This window comes from Saccostrea cucullata, unplaced genomic scaffold (genome assembly GCF_032062105.1).
Source record: "Saccostrea cucullata isolate Sc308-1 unplaced genomic scaffold, CSIRO_AGI_Scuc_v1 ctg1726, whole genome shotgun sequence".
NCBI lineage: Eukaryota > Metazoa > Mollusca > Bivalvia > Ostreida > Ostreidae > Saccostrea > Saccostrea cuccullata.
The window spans coordinates 27712-43645 of NW_026919262.1; the positions used below are offsets into that span (position 1 = coordinate 27712).

At 35.3% G+C, this 15934-nt stretch overlaps 1 protein-coding gene across 1 annotated transcript in view; it reads left to right on the plus strand.

Moving 5' to 3' along the window:
* Positions 1-15934, plus strand: part of LOC134283397 (uncharacterized) — a 41876-nt gene that overhangs the window by 5581 nt on the left and 20361 nt on the right. The window lies entirely within an intron of this gene.

Here is a 15934-nt window from a genome sequence, read left to right on the forward strand (position 1 = left end):
TTGAACACGCTGACTCTTAAATTAGAGTAATAAAGCAAAGTTATCTAAATTATTTGGTTGTATTAAATTTTTGAAAAAATGATAAAACACGTTCATCTTAAACTAGCATTCTGCATCTTTATATGTCGATTGAAATAAGATGTAAAGTTTATGACACTCTCCCCATCTTTACAGCTTAAGTTTGCTGTGACTTGACTTCATTTTCATGTATGACATCATACATTTGTAGTTCAGAGAAGTGCATGCATGCACAGAGTACACTACAATATTCTCTGGGAAGCCTTATCATACCTGTGTTTTGGTCTAATTTCATGTAGGGTGACTTCGATTCGTACCAGAGTATTAACACCTGGTTGACATCACATGAACGGATTTTTACACCAACATGTGGTTTTTAAGCGAACTTTTATGAGTTTGAAGAGTAGTGAAAAGAATGGGGTTCATGTTTGTTCTGTATGATAATTCTATCAATAAAGTGACGATTTTGCACATATTTTGATTCTTAGAAATTCAGGGTCCAAGACCATAAACTGAAAATAAAATTAGATTTTGAATATTTTAATAATTATTGATTTTAAGTACAGTGTATTTGATTGCAAGCATAACTTAAAATATGTTTTAGTTTAAACATGTTAAAATTGATAAAATAAATTAATTTTTTTTTGTAAATATTTAATTAATATACTGCAAATAATGCAAACGCCATGTACCTAAAAATGGTATTTTGGAAAAAAAAAATGAGAAACAGTACGACATTTTACTTTGGACACGACATAGTCCAAACTTTTTACTACCATTTCTAATTATGATATCCAAAATATTTTTACCAACTATCCCACCATTCTCCCATGGGAGATAAAAATCAGAAGGGATATTTTCTCCTAGGGGATTTTTTCTCCCATATATTTGTTCAAATGGGATAAATTCCACAAATATTGACATGAAATTATTTTTCCTATGCATTGTTATATTTGGAATACTGAGCATATTCTATATATACTACTCAAAATTTGATAAGGATCACTAGGTTATATATGTGTAATTTACCACTAACATAACAACAGACAAAGATTTAACTCAAACATGTGTTTACTCAGGTTATGAATAGGTATCTATGAACAACATGAACTTTTACCGATAAGGAATGCTTGAAATCTTATAACAACACCAAAAGGCATTTCATTACAAGAAAGTAAACAGAAAACTAGAGAAAAAATTACAGTTTTTCGAGAAAGTCCATCATCACAAATAGTCGATGTAGTGTCAATACCGAGTATGGCCTCCCCTTGCATCAATGACGTCTTGACAACATCGAACCATGCTGTCAATAAGCACCCGGATGTTTCCAATGGGGAAGGTTGTTCCACTCTTCAATGAGGGCGTTTCCCAGCTCTGCCAAAGTCGTGGGTTGTGCTCTATGGCGTGAAAGGGCAACTTGCAGCATGTTCCATACATGCTCAATTGGATTCAAGTCCGGCGAGCGCGCTGGCCAGTCCATACGGACAATTGTCTCCTGTTGAAGGTACTGCTCCACCACCCTGGCGTGATGTGGACGGGCGTTATCATCTATCAGGATGAACTCAGGGCCAACAGCACCAGCGTAGGGTCTAACGTAAACATCCAGGATCTCATCCCGGTACCGCATCCCTGTCATTGTTCCTCTCTCCAGGACATGAAGATCTGTTCTTCCATCCCTGCTGATTCCACCCCAGACCATGATGGAACCACCACCATAACGGTCATGTTCACTGATGTGGGTATCATGAAAACGTTCACGTCGTCGTCGCCACACTCGTTGCCTCCTGTCTGTAAAGCCCAAACAATACCTGGACTCATCGGTGAACAGAACTGGAACCCAATCGTTCTGTGTCCAAGTGGCATGGTCTTCAGCGGCCAGTCCAATCGCTCCCGCCGGTGTCGCACAGTCAGAGGGATTTGAACACATGCCCTTCTCGAGTTGAGACCTGCATTGTGAAGCCGATTCTGTATCGTCTGAGTCGAGACATTTACCCCTGAGGCGTTCAGGAGGTCGTTATGCAGGCTGGTTTCTGTCCAGAAGGGGTGGCGTCATGCCTGTAGAGCCACAAAATGGTCTTGGCGTTGAGTTGTTGATCTCTGACGACCACCCCCATGTCGGTGAGCTGCTGTACCACGTTTGCTGTTGGTTCCAGGCTCTGTTTACAACGCTCTGGCTGATGTTTAGCGCATTTGCAACATCACGTTGTGAATAACCAGCGTCAAGCATTCCAATACATCTACCTAGTTGTTCTGTAGTCAGGCGACGCCTTACACGTTGAGGGGCCATTGTGTTGATAAACGTAGTGTAAACACTCAGGTGAGTTCTTTTAAATCTTAAAAAAGAATCACACCGCTGCCTGAGTGAAAATCGTGCAATTGTAACAAAAGTATAAACTGTGACGAGAAACCATTTCCATGACATGAAATGCACGTGCAAGTTTGTTGAAGACATTTTTTTTTGCATTTGGTTAAAATATTGCCAGTTATACAGTTATTGATTATCTAAATATATAGAAAATTTCAATGATCCTTATCAAATTTTGAGTAGTATATATAATGATGAGATATTGTCATTGTCATAATTTTTGGGACATATTCCATGTTTCACAATGTTTGGGAGAAATTGTCAATATTCATGGGATTTATCCCATTTTAGCAACTTTGTGGGAGAAAATATCCCATCTGACTTTTTCTCCCATGGAAGAATGGTGGGATACTTGGTGGAATTCTGAATTTTAGGACTTCATATTTTTAGAAGTGGAGGTGTTTGTGACTTCAACATGAGACCTTGGAATACTGCTAAGAAATCCCACCAAGTGATATAAAATATTTTGAATATCATAATTAGAAATGGTAGTAAAAAGTCTGGACTATGTCGTGTCCAGTGTTAAATGTCGTACTGTTGAGAATCTTAACCCTTTTTTTGCAGCTGAAGTGTTTATTATTAGGGCCCCGCAAGGATTTGCGGGTGCCCTATAGTAATCACTCTGTCTGTCCGTCTGTGTGTCTGTCTGTCTGTCCGTCTGTCACTCTTCCGTCCACAAATTTTCTGTTTTTTGCTAATAACTTTTTTTATGGTTGTCCAATCAAGTTCAAATTTGGTATGGTAGTTCAGTAGGCAGAAATACATATTTTGATGCTACGTTTGTCTCTCTACATCTTCAGGTTTGGAGCTGGGGTGGTGGGGTAGATTCCTTAACTTTGCATAATGAATGGGCAAAGAGAGATAACTGCTAAAGATGTTCCTATTGTAAAGTGAATGCTGCTATGAGTCCCTAGGGATTAATTAGCATTCCTCCTGAATAAAATCCAAAGCATTATCTTTATCTGTCACATTCAGATTAATTACTGTACCAGTAGCCTCTGTCTGCAAATGAACTTTGTTTTTAAGTTAAGGTCAATTTTGGATGATGTGCACAATCTCTGAAATATGAATTTAAAATAATATTCATACTTTATTTTGGTTAAATACTGTACACAATGAAATATGATAATTTTATTGAATTCTAAAATCAAGATATATGTTAAGATATTCTTTCTTATTATCACTATTTCATTTTTTTTTTATTTTTTTTTTTTTTTGCTGCCTTTATGCTCTTAATTTTAATAGGTAATCACATAGTAACCCTATTCTGTCAGAGCTGAAAAAAGTTCTTATTGTAAATTTAGAAGAAAAGGATGAGAGGGCAGTACAATTAATCCCCTGGGATTAATTATCGTGCTTGCTGCAGAAAATTTAGAGGCTTATCTTTATCTGTCACATGAAGATTAATGAACACCTTTGTCTGTAACTGATGTTTGTTTTGAAGTTAGGGTCAACCCTGGGTGATATTTGCATTCACTGAAAGCTTGCATTTTATAAAACACCTGCTTAAATCTTTTAAAATTCACATTTAATTTAGTTTTTTTAATGACATGAGGTTTTCCCTGTTTATGTAAATACAAGGTTACTATTTACAGGTTTTGGGACATTCAGGAATTATCTTGAAATTTTGAAAATATTGTAACAGTTGTAACTTATAATCTTCATATATTTTTAAAAAAAGTAATCAAGTAAAACTCTCATTCAGTGAGCTGCACCCTTATATTTCTACCCCTCAGCGGGGCCCTTGCTGACTGGTCAGTTTTCTAGTTTAACATTTCTTCATGAAAAAAAGCAAATCAAAAATCTGTTACTGTACATTATAAACAATGCATACTTTTTAGCTCACCTGAGCCGAAGGCTCAAGTGAGCTTTTCTGATCACATTTTGTCCGGCGTCCGTCTGTCCGTCTAACTGTCTAGCTGTCTGTCCGTCTGTCTGTCTGTCTGTCTGTAAACTTTTCACATTTTCGACTTCTTCTCAAGAACCACTGGGCCAATTTCAACCAAACTTGCCACAAAGTATCCTTGGGTGAAGGGGATTCAAGTTTGTTCAAATGAAGGGCCACGCCCTTATTCAAGGGGAGATAATTGGGAATTAATGAAAATTTAGTGGTATATTTTAAAAATCTTCTTCTCAAGAACCACTGTGCCAGGAAAGATGAAACTTATGGGGCAACATCCTCAGGTAGTGTAGATTCAAGTTTGTTCAAATCATGACCCCCTGGGGTAGGGCGGGGCCAAAATGGCTGACTAAAGTTTTACATAGAAATATATAGGAAAATTCTTTAAAAATCTTCTTCTCAAGAATGACAAAGCCATAATTCATCATATTTATATGGAAGCATGCTCAGGTAGTGTAGATTCAAGTTTGTTCAAATCATGACCCCTGGGGGTAGGGCGGGGCCAAAATGGCTGACTAAAGTTTTACATAGAAATATATAGGAAAATTCTTTAAAAATCTTCTTCTCAAGAATGACAAAGCCATAATTCATCATATTTATATGGAAGCATGCTCAGGTAGTGTAGATTCAAGTTTGTTCAAATCATGACCCCTGGGGGTAGGGCGGGGCCAAAATGGCTGACCAAAGTTTTACATAGAAATATATAGGAAAATTCTTTAAAAATCTTCTTCTCAAGAATGACAAAGCCATAATTCATCATATTTATATGGAAGCATGCTCAGGTAGTGTAGATTCAAATTTGTTCAAATCATGACCCCCGGGGGTAGGGCGGGGCCAAAATGGCTGACCAAAGTTTTACATAGAAATATATAATAATTTCTTTAAAAATCTTCTTCTCAAGAATGACAAAGCCATAATTCATCATATTTATATGGAAGCATGCTCAGGTAGTGTAGATTCAAATTTGTTCAAATCATGACCCCGGGGGTAGAGCGGGGCCAAAATGGCTGACCAAAGTTTTACATAGAAATATATAGGAAAATTCTTTAAAAATCTTCTTCTCAAGAATGACAAAGCCATAATTCATCATATTTATATGGAAGCATGCTCAGGTAGTGTAGATTCAAGTTTGTTCAAATCATGACCCCCGGGGGTAGGGCGGGGCCAAAATGGCCGACCTAAGTTTTATATAGAAATATATAGGAAAATTCTTTAAAAATCTTCTTCTCAAGAATGTCAAAGCCATAATTCATCATATATATATGGAAGCATGCTCAGGTAGTGTAGATTCAAGTTTGTTCAAATCATGACCCCCGGGGGTAGGGCGGGGCCAAAATGGCTGACCAAAGTTTTACATAGAAATATATAGGAAAATTCTTTAAAAATCTTCTTCTCAAGAATGACAAATCCATAATTCATCATATTTATATGGAAGCATGCTCAGGTAGTGTAGATTCAAGTTTGTTCAAATCATGACCCCCGGGCGTAGGGCGGGGCCAAAATGGCCGACCAAATTTTTACATAGTAATATATAGGAAAATTCTTTAAAAATCTAATCTTCTCAAGAATGACAAAGCCATAATTCATCATATTTATATGGAAACATGCTCAGGTAGTGTAGATTCAAGTTTGTTCAAATCATGACCCCTGGGGGTAGGGCGGGGCCAAAATGGCCAATTAAAGTTTTACATAGAAATATATAGGAAAATTCTTTAAAAAATCTTCTCAATCATTTTCGAAAGCAAATCCATGATTTGGTCATTGGACTACTTTTGGATTTAAACTTTACAATAAAAAGCCATTTAATACTAGTCCTACCTTGGTACTCAGGTGAGCGATGTGGCCCATGGGCCTCTTGTTCATTTTACATGTAGTACTATTTTCAAATTACATGTAGTTTTTTTTTTCTCATCCATAAGATTAAAAATGCAGTCAAATAGGCCCATTTTGGCATCATCTGTTGAGTTAATTTTTCTATAGCTTTTGCTGCAGTTGAAATGGGTTTTTTCAGTTCAGAACTTTTTCAGTTTTGAATTCATGTCCCTGCTGTCATATTTATATGGAAGCATGCTCAGGTAGTGTAGATTCAAATTTGTTCAAATCATGACCCCCGGGGGTAGGGCGGGGCCAAAATGGCTGACCAAAGTTTTACATAGAAATATATAATAAATTCTTTAAAAATCTTCTTCTCAAGAATGACAAAGCCATAATTCATCATATTTATATGGAAGCATGCTCAGGTAGTGTAGATTCAAATTTGCTCAAATCATGACCCCGGGGGGTAGAGCGGGGCCAAAATGGCCGACCAAAGTTTTACATAGAAATATATAGGAAAATTCTTTAAAAATCTTCTTCTCAAGAATGACAAAGCCATAATTCATCATATTTATATGGAAGCATGCTCAGGTAGTGTAGATTCAAGTTTGTTCAAATCATGACCCCCGGGGGTAGGGCGGGGCCAAAATGGCCGACCTAAGTTTTATATAGAAATATATAGGAAAATTCTTTAAAAATCTTCTTCTCAAGAATGTCAAAGCCATAATTCATCATATATATATGGAAGCATGCTCAGGTAGTGTAGATTCAAGTTTGTTCAAATCATGACCCCCGGGGGTAGGGCGGGGCCCAAATGGCTGACCAAAGTTTTACATAGAAATATATAGGAAAATTCTTTAAAAATCTTCTTCTCAAGAATGACAAATCCATAATTCATCATATTTATATGGAAGCATGCTCAGGTAGTGTAGATTCAAGTTTGTTCAAATCATGACCCCCGGGCGTAGGGCGGGGCCAAAATGGCCGACCAAATTTTTACATAGTAATATATAGGAAAATTCTTTAAAAATCTAATCTTCTCAAGAATGACAAAGCCATAATTCATCATATTTATATGGAAACATGCTCAGGTAGTGTAGATTCAAGTTTGTTCAAATCATGACCCCTAGGGGTAGGGCGGGGCCAAAATGGCCAATTAAAGTTTTACATAGAAATATATAGGAAAATTCTTTAAAAAATCTTCTCAATCATTTTCGAAAGCAAATCCATGATTTGGTCATTGGACTACTTTTGGATTTAAACTTTACAATAAAAAGCCATTTAATACTAGTCCTACCTTGGTACTCAGGTGAGCGATGTGGCCCATGGGCCTCTTGTTCATTTTACATGTAGTGCTATTTTCAAATTACATGTAGTTTTTTTTTTCTCATCCATAAGATTAAAAATGCAGTCAAATAGGCCCATTTTGGCATCATCTGTTGAGTTAATTTTTCTATAGCTTTTGCTGCAGTTGAAATGGGTTTTTTCAGTTCAGAACTTTTTCAGTTTTGAATTCATGTCCCTGCTGTCATATTTATATGGAAGCATGCTCAGGTAGTGTAGATTCAAATTTGTTCAAATCATGACCCCCGGGGGTAGGGCGGGGCCAAAATGGCTGACCAAAGTTTTACATAGAAATATATATAATAAATTCTTTAAAAATCTTCTTCTCAAGAATGACAAAGCCATAATTCATCATATTTATATGGAAGCATACTCAGGTAGTGTAGATTCAAATTTGTTCAAATCATGACCCCGGGGGGTAGAGCGGGGCCAAAATGGCCGACCAAAGTTTTACATAGAAATATATAGGAAAATTCTTTAAAAATCTTCTTCTCAAGAATGACAAAGCCATAATTCATCATATTTATATGGAAGCATGCTCAGGTAGTGTAGATTCAAGTTTGTTCAAATCATGACCCCCGGGGGTAGGGCGGGGCCAAAATGGCCGACCTAAGTTTTATATAGAAATATATAGGAAAATTCTTTAAAAATCTTCTTCTCAAGAATGTCAAAGCCATAATTCATCATATATATATGGAAGCATGCTCAGGTAGTGTAGATTCAAGTTTGTTCAAATCATGACCCCCGGGTGTAGGGCGGGGCCAAAATGGCTGATCAAAGTTTTACATAGGAATACGTAGAAAAATTCTTTAAAAAATCTTCTCAATCATTTTCGAAAGCAAATCCATGATTTGGTCATTGGACTACTTTTGGATTTAAACTTTACAATAAAAAGCCATTTAATACTAGTCCTACCTTGGTACTCAGGTGAGCGATGTGGCCCATGGGCCTCTTGTTCATTTTACATGTAGTACTATTTTCAAATTACATGTAGTTTTTTTTTCTCATCCATAAGATTAAAAATGCAGTCAAATAGGCCCATTTTGGCATCATCTGTTGAGTTAATTTTTCTATAGCTTTTGCTGCAGTTGAAATGGGTTTTTTCAGTTCAGAACTTTTTCAGTTTTGAATTCATGTCCCTGCTGTCATATTTATATGGAAGCATGCTCAGGTAGTGTAGATTCAAATTTGTTCAAATCATGACCCCCGGGGGTAGGGCGGGGCCAAAATGGCTGACCAAAGTTTTACATAGAAATATATAATAAATTCTTTAAAAATCTTCTTCTCAAGAATGACAAAGCCATAATTCATCATATTTATATGGAAGCATGCTCAGGTAGTGTAGATTCAAATTTGTTCAAATCATGATAGAGCGGGGCCAAAATGGCCGACCAAAGTTTTACATAGAAATATATAGGAAAATTCTTTAAAAATCTTCTTCTCAAGAATGACAAAGCCATAATTCATCATATTTATATGGAAGCATGCTCAGGTAGTGTAGATTCAAGTTTGTTCAAATCATGACCCCCGGGGGTAGGGCGGGGCCAAAATGGCCGACCTAAGTTTTATATAGAAATATATAGGAAAATTCTTTAAAAATCTTCTTCTCAAGAATGTCAAAGCCATAATTCATCATATATATATGGAAGCATGCTCAGGTAGTGTAGATTCAAGTTTGTTCAAATCATGACCCCCGGGGGTAGGGCGGGGCCAAAATGGCTGACCAAAGTTTTACATAGAAATATATAGGAAAATTCTAAAAAAAATCTTCTTCTCAATAATGACAAATCCATAATTCATCATATTTATATGGAAGCATGCTCAGGTAGTGTAGATTCAAGTTTGTTCAAATCATGACCCCCGGGCGTAGGGCGGGGCCAAAATGGCCGACCAAATTTTTACATAGTAATATATAGGAAAATTCTTTAAAAATCTAATCTTCTCAAGAATGACAAAGCCATAATTCATCATATTTATATGGAAACATGCTCAGGTAGTGTAGATTCAAGTTTGTTCAAATCATGACCCCTGGGGGTAGGGCGGGGCCAAAATGGCCAATTAAAGTTTTACATAGAAATATATAGGAAAATTCTTTAAAAAATCTTCTCAATCATTTTCGAAAGCAAATCCATGATTTGGTCATTGGACTACTTTTGGATTTTAACTTTACAATAAAAAGCCATTTAATACTAGTCCTACCTTGGTACTCAGGTGAGCGATGTGGCCCATGGGCCTCTTGTTCATTTTACATGTAGTACTATTTTCAAATTACATGTAGTTTTTTTTTCTCATCCATAAGATTAAAAATGCAGTCAAATAGGCCCATTTTGGCATCATCTGTTGAGTTAATTTTTCTATAGCTTTTGCTGCAGTTGAAATGGGTTTTTTCAGTTCAGAACTTTTTCAGTTTTGAATTCATGTCCCTGCTGTTATCGGGCAGTATACCTGAAAAATCAAATCAAATAAACACATGTGCATATAAATTATAAAGCTTCATGTAGAAAGTGCGTTTCAAAGTTTCCTTTTAAGGATTAGCGATGCTAAACATAATATTTTGTGAAAAATAATTCATACAGTTCGGGTTTTTCTTTCGACGCCGCCATATCGAAACTCCAGTATCGGGCAGAATACCTGAAAAATCAAATCAAACACATGTGCATATAAATTATAAAGCTCCATGTAGAAAGTGCATTTCAAAGTTTCCTTTTAAGGATTAGCGATGCTAAACATAATATTTTGTGAAAAATAATTCATACAGTTCAGGTTTTTCTTTCGACGCCGCCATATCGAAACTCCAGTAATCCTACTGTATGGCTGGGTTAGCTTGGGTAGAGTTCACAAGGTCATATGACGTAATTTGAGTGGTAACTATAGTAGTTCGATTGAAACTCAAATAACTCGAGTAGGTACTCGTGTATGAAATATTGTTAAGTTAAAGAATCTAAAAAATGCATATTTTTTATATTTAATCAATTATTCAATCTTGAAAAAATGTTGACAAGGGCAATAACTCCCTCTAAGGTCTCTTCATTTAGGCATTTGCCTTATTGTAAAATAGTTTCCTTGATATTCACAATTCAAAAGTATCTTTTTCGTAAGAAGTATTTAGAAACACTAAGCATCAGAATTATGCATTTTAACCAGTTTTTACATATTTTTCATAATACTGTTTACAAAAAATTAGGGCTGGGACAATATATCGAGATATCAAAATATCGTGGTTTATGTAATGACGATACATATGAAGAAATATCGAAATATCGCCCCAAAAAATCTTACTTCTGTTTTTTAGCTCTTCTGAGCCAAAGGCTCAAAGAGCTAATGCTATGGCCATTTGTGCGGTGTGCGTAAACTTTTTAGAATATGGGCCATAACTCAAGAACCCCTTGGCCAATCAGTACCAAATTTGTCACAGGGTATCCTTTAGTGTTGTCACGATGATCGATTAATAATCGATGATCGGTCGGAAAGGCTGTCGATTTTAGACAATCGATTGGAGAATTTAACAATCGATTAATCGGTATATTACAGCACATATCTTTTTATAGTTTTCTCACTTTTATTTCAAGAACAGGCTCTTGTTATCAAAATATATATATCTTCCATTAGTGTTGTCCTTTACTACCTATTTTAAAATACATGTACTTTAATAAAATCTGTTTAAAATAAATCATCAGATAATGATAATTGTATATGTATTTCTAAACTGAAGAAACTAAACTACTTGTATAAATGAAAAATATTAGTTTTTCTAGTTTATTGGGGGAATTCACTTTTCATTTCATGTGTAATCACAAGGATTTGCAATGTTAAATCTCTTATAACAGTTTAAAAAATTAATTCCATATATACACTCGTATTTTAGATGATCATGTAAATTAAAACCTGATCTGTCAATGCTTATGTTTCCCAAGCCAAGTTATTCCTGATAATGCAAAAATCTGTACTACTGAAAGTGTTAATCAAACTGCATACAATGTATATACTGTTTTTAAAATTTCAATCTGTACAATGCACCTTTACTTACATTATTTAGAAATAAAATTCTAAATTTTATATGTAATATATAATGCCTATTTTATGCAAAGGGTTACCGATTCGATTATTGGCCGATGATCAGTTGGTTAGGGTCAACCGATGCTACCGATTAATCGATTCTGATTTTCAACCGATTTGACAACACTAGTATCCTTGGCCCAAGGGCTACCATTTATACTAAAATAAGGGTTGAGACCCTTAAACAAGGGGAGATAATCAGGAAAACAAAACCAAAAGTACTGGTTGCTAAAAAATCTTCTTCTCCATAACCACCACGCAGATTTTCACCAAACTTACATACAAGGATCAGGATATGTTGAAGATTAAAATTTGCACGGGGAATTACCCTGGGGCAAAGGGCGTGGTCTCAAGGTCACTTCAAAGTTGACCTAAATTTACAATTAATAAAAACGTGTATATTTTGCTTACTTTAAGGACTAGGATCATCAAATCTTGTAAGTTGATGCATCTTGTGACTTCACATCATGTTAACTCAAAAGTAGGTCACGGTGACCTACTTTTTAAATTTTGTGGGGATTTGTTTTCAAATTGATTTGAAAGCATATTTTGGACACTTTAAGGCCTATGATCATCAAACTTTGTCAGATGATGCATCTTGGGTCCTCGAACAACGTCAACTTAAAAGTAGGTCACCGTGACCTACTTTTTGAACTTTATGACTTATCCTTTTAAAAACATTAAATCCCATTATTTCAGACACTGGTAGGTTTAGAATCATCAAATTTTGTACTTTGACGCATCTTGGGACCTTAAAACATATTTATGAAAAAGTAGGTCACTGTGACCTACTTTTTTGAATTTTGTTGACATTTGTTTTCAAATTGTTTGAAATGCATATTTTGATTACCTTTAGACCTACGATCATCAAACTTGGTCAGTAGATGCATCTTGGGTCTTTGAAAAATGTCGACCTAAATGTAGGTCACGATGACCTACTTTCGACATTTTATGGATATATTTAAGTATCTTAGGTATTTATTGGCTTAGAATCATCAAACTTTGTGAGTCGATGCATATTTGGTTTTCGGAGAGTGGCGACCAAAAAGTAGGTCATAGTGACCTACTTTTGACATTTTATGGCTTTATATAAGTATCTCTAGTACTTATAGGCTTAGAATCATCAAACTTTGTGAGTTGATGCATCTTGGGTTTTCGGAGAGTGACGACCAAAAAGTAGGTCATGGTGACCTATTTTTGACATTTTGTGGCTATAATTAAGTATCTCTGGTACTTATTGACCTAGAATCATCAAACTTTGTCAGTTTAGGCATCTTGGGTTTTCGGAGATTTTCGACCAAAAAGTAGGTCACAGTGACCTACTTTTGACATTTTATGGCTATATTTAAGTATCTCAGACACTTATTGGCTAAGAATCATCAAACTTTGTCAGTTGAGGCATTTTGGGTTTTCGGAGAATGTCGACCAAAAAGTAGGTCACAGTGACCTACTTTTGAATATCTCAGGTACGTATTAGCTTAGAATCATCAAACTTCGTCAGTTTAGGCACCTTGAGTTTTCGGAGAACGTCGATCAAAAAGTAGGTCACTATGACCTACTTTTGACATATTATGGCTATATTTAATTATATCTGGTACTTATTGGCTTGGAATCTTCAAACTTTGTCAGTTGAGGCATCTTAGGGTTTCATTGAATGTCCAACAAGAAGTAGGTCATGGTGACCTACTTTTGAATATCTCAGGTACTTATTGGCTTAAATCATCAAATTTTGTCAGTTTAGGCATCTTGGGTTTTTGGATAACGTCGACCAAAAAGTAGGTCACTGTGACCGACTTTTGACATTTGATGGCTATATTTATTTATCTCTGGTACTAATTGGCTTAGAATCGTCAAACTTTGTCAGATGATTCATCTTGGGTTTTCAGATAATGTTGACAAAAAGTAGGTCATGGTGACCAACTTTTGAATATCTCAGGTACTTATTTAATTAGAATCATCAGTCTTTGTCAATTACTGTAACTTGAGTTCTCAGAAAATTTCAATCAAAAGGTAGGTCACTGTGACCTACTTATGGTATTTTATAATTATATTATAATATCTTCAGTCTTAACTGGCTAAATATTATCAAACTTTGTAAATTAATGCATTTGGGTCTTATGAAACTAATAGAGTTGGAGGCTTCTACATGTTCTTATAAAGATGATAGATTGTACAATTTATCAGAAGAGCGATTCAAGGCCCTTGGGCCTCTTGTCTTTGTTTATTTATCATTTGGGGTTAAAATATAAAATAAATAAGCTAAATATAATTATAGATATGAAATAATAATAATTAACACCACTTTGAGTAAAATATTTTTGTTTTACACCATATAAACAACTATTTTGAATAAATTATTCTTATTTGCAAAGAAATAATTTGTTTAGTTCAATGCAAAAAAAGATTTTTTAAGCAATTAAACATGTCGTGATACATATCGTATCGTGGCTCAAATATCGTGATAGGTATCGATATAGAAAAAGTTGTATCGTCCCAGCCCTACAAAAAATATACGATTTTTTTATATTGACATACACTTCTGTTTATTTATGTTTCGCAAATAATATGGTGACCTATACATTTTTATACCCCCGCTCCGAAGGAGAGGGGGGTATACTGTTTTACCCTTGTGTGTCTGTCCGTCTGTCCATCCGTCTGTCTGTCTGTGTGTCTGTGTCTGTCTGTCTGTCTGTCTGTGTGTCCGTCCGAAACAAATTTCCGTCGCAGTTTTCTCAGCAACTACTCATCGTAGATGCTTGAAATTTTAACACAATCTTCTCTGATGCATGCCATATGGTGGGATACATTTTTGTTCAAATCCGATGTCAACTTCCAGTTTGTCTGTGCGTCTGTACATTTCATACATAACAAATTTTTGTCGCAGTTTTCTCAGCAACTACTCATCGTAGATGCTTGAAATTTTAACACAATCTTCTCTAAGGCATACCATATGGTGGGATACATTTTCGTTTAAATCCGATGTCAACTTCCTGTTTGTCTGTGCGTCTGTCCATTTCATACATAACAAATTTTCGTCGCAGTTTTCTCAGCAACTACTCATCGTAGATGCTTGAAATTTTAACACAATCTTCTCTGATGCATGCCATATGGTGGGATACATTTTCGTTCAAATCCGATGTCAACTTCCTGTTTGTCTGTGCATCTGTCCATTTCATACATAACAAATTTTTGTCGCAGTTTTCTCAGCAACTACTCATCATAGATGCTTGAAATTTTAACTCAGTCTTCTCTGAGGAATGCCATATGGTGGGATACATTTTCGTTCAAATCCGATGTCAACTTCTTGTTTGTCTGTGCGTCTGTCCATTTCATACATAACAAATTTTTGTCGCAGTTTTCTCAGCAACTACTCATCAAAGATGCTTGAAATTTAAACACAATCTTCTCTGAGGCATGCAATATGGTGGGATATATTTTCGCTAATCTCGGATATCAATATCCTGTTTGCCTGTGCATCTGTCTGTTTCATACATTACAAATCTTTGTCGCAGTTTTCTCATTAGCTATTTATAGCGGATGCTTGAAATTTTATAACACTCTTTGTTGAGGCATGCCATATGTTGGGATTTATTTTGATATGAATCTGATGTCAACTTCATATTTTTCTGTGCATCTCCCTGTAATTGAACTTGTGTATTTTAACATGATAGTGCTTATTTACATCAGAGCGGGGGTATTACTAGTGAGCATTGGCTCACAGATTTCTTGTTTGCAATAATTGGAAAATTTAAGGTACATTAAATAAAAAGAAGTGCAGTTTATGTACTTTGAACCTATAAAATTAATGTGAGGGTGGAATCACCTTAACATGGCAAACAAGTTGACTACACTAAGATACATAATTGTATGTATCAATTTTTGATTTCTGAATCAATCAATATACGGTGTTGTCATGCTTACTACAATGTGAAAATGAAGATTTCTGAGATTGAAGAACTTTCAAATTACTGCTCCAACAATTTTGATCTGATTACAATAAATCTTGCATTTGGCAAAAAAGAAGGCTACACTACAATTTAAGATACATAATGCTATGTGTTGGTTTGTGATTTAAATGACAGGTGTTGCCATGGTTACTATCAATAGAAATTTCTTTGAAGCATTTTCAAAATGCTACTCCTACAGTTTTAATCAAATTTCAATAAATCTTACCAAGGAAAAGACTAAACCTGGTCCAGTGATCATTTTAAAAAAGTTATTGCTATTGCAAGTTTCAAGATCAAATGCTCCATTCATCTTCCTTCATTATAAGTGTAAACAAGTAGAGCTACAGTCTGGTCAGACTCTTCTGGGTTATATTTATTTTCTATTTTTTTAAGAAAAAAAATTTTAATGTCCATTGCATTGCACGGGTCCTGGAATAGATATGGTAGTTTCTTTCGTATAACAGATGTCATAATCTCTTTTTAGCTCAC